Genomic DNA, 2,053 nt, shown 5'->3' with positions numbered 1-2,053 from the left:
CTGCAGAGGATAAGTTCATTAGAGTTACCAGCCTCAGAAATTGCAGCCCAAATAAATGCTTTACAGAGTTCAAGTAACAGACACATCTCAACATCAACTGTTCAGAGGAGACTGCGTGAACCAGGCCTTCATGGTCGAATTGCTGCAAAGAAACCACTACTAAAGGACACCAATAATAAGAAGAGACTTGCTTGGGCCAAGAAACACGAGCAATGGACATTAGACCGGTGGAAATCTGTCCTTTGGTCTGGAGTCCAAATTTGAGATTTTTGGTTCCAACCGCCATGTCTTTGTGAGACTCAGAGTAGGTGAACGGATGATCTCTGCATGTGTGGTTCCCACCGTGAAGCATGGAGGAGGAGGTGTGATGGTGTGGGGGTGCTTTGCTGGTGACTCTGTCGTTGATTTACTCAGAATTCAAGGCACACTTAAACAGCATGGCTACAATAGCATTCTGCAGCGATATGCCATCCCATCTGGTTTGCGCTTAGTGGGACTATAATTTGTTTATCAACAGGACAATGACCCATAACACACCTCCAGGCTGTGTAAGGTCTATTTGACCAAGAAGGAGAGTGATGGAGTGCTGCGTCCGATGACCTGGCCTCCACAATCACCCGAACTCAACCCAATTGAGAGTTGGACCGAAGAGTGAAGGAAAAGCAGCCAACAAGTGCTCAGCATATGTGGGAACTCCTTCAAGACTGTTGAAAAAGTATTCCTCATGAAGCTGGTTGATAGAATGCCAAGAGTGTGCAAATCTGTCATCAAGGCAAAGGGTGGCTACTTTGAAGAATCTAAAATATATTTTGATTTGTTTAACACTTTTTTGGTTACTACATGATTCCATATGTGTTATTTCATAGTTTTGATGTCTTCACTATTATTCTACAATGTAGAAAATAGTAAAAATAAAGAAAAACCCTTGAATGAGTAGGTGTGTCCAAACTTTTGACTGGTACTGTATATCATTCTGACCTTGATGGTAGTTCCCCCAATTATAATTTTTTATATCTTGTGAAATGACTGAGATTATTGGTATTATAAGACTATTGTGAATTCAATAGTTGAATTCCATCCACCTGGTTGAAAGGGGCTTCACATGCCTTTGGCTCCGTGCACTGGGCATATCACCTACAAACACCTACCCAAAGGTCATTATAATCAAATGAGATATGCAACAAGTTATGCATGTGATACTGGCAGTGCACAGAGCTACATGCATGTGGACTAAAGTAGGAAACAGAATTTTTGCCAAAACGTGTACCTAGCTCACGATTACTGTTATTTTCAGTAAAACAGTCAATGCAGTTCTGATACAGAGGCGGTTAGGGTTCCAACAAAGTACAGCAATCGGTGATTAATAATGGAACTATGGGGGCTATAGCTGCCACTCTAGACTAGGTGGGTGGAATTCAACGTCTGTTTTCATTCTACTCTTCTAGACTCCAAATATAGAACTTGAAAAATGTAATAGGGCCCTGTATGCACTTTGTATTCCAAAGACCAGAAGTAATACAGGAGTAATAAACCTAGTGTTACACAGAAGCTATTTGAACACAAAGGCTTACCTGCTTTCTCCTCTGGCGACCCTTCTTTGCATATTTCTTCAAGATTGTGTCCCCTAAGTTCTCAGGTAAACCTGAGAGATATGCCCGCCTCACAATCTCGTAATAAGTGGCACAACAACCTGCAATGGATATAAGCAACATGTCAATTAATGTTGTTTTGTTGGCATCACCTTGCTATCATATGTAAAAAGTGCATTAAACATACCTTTGAGAGTTTAACTATTTGTCTCCTGTGTAAACACAGACTTGTCTCACTAGATGTGTATGTAGCTATGACACCCATGCATTGTATGGGCAGCAACATTACATCTCATTCACTCTATTTATACACTGCTAATTGTACAAGCAAATTATAGACGAGGCCTGTTTATTAAATGTAAAAAAATAACATGAGCAGTTAGCTAACAACAACATAAGCTAGCTAGTAATATGAAATGGTAGGCTAGCTAGCACCTAGCGTTAAGCTAGCTAACCTTAGCAGT

The sequence above is a fragment of the Coregonus clupeaformis genome, unplaced genomic scaffold (assembly GCF_020615455.1).
Source record: "Coregonus clupeaformis isolate EN_2021a unplaced genomic scaffold, ASM2061545v1 scaf0185, whole genome shotgun sequence".
NCBI lineage: Eukaryota > Metazoa > Chordata > Actinopteri > Salmoniformes > Salmonidae > Coregonus > Coregonus clupeaformis.
The sequence above is the reverse complement of the archived record's forward strand: the minus strand, read 5'-3'. Positions refer to the sequence as shown.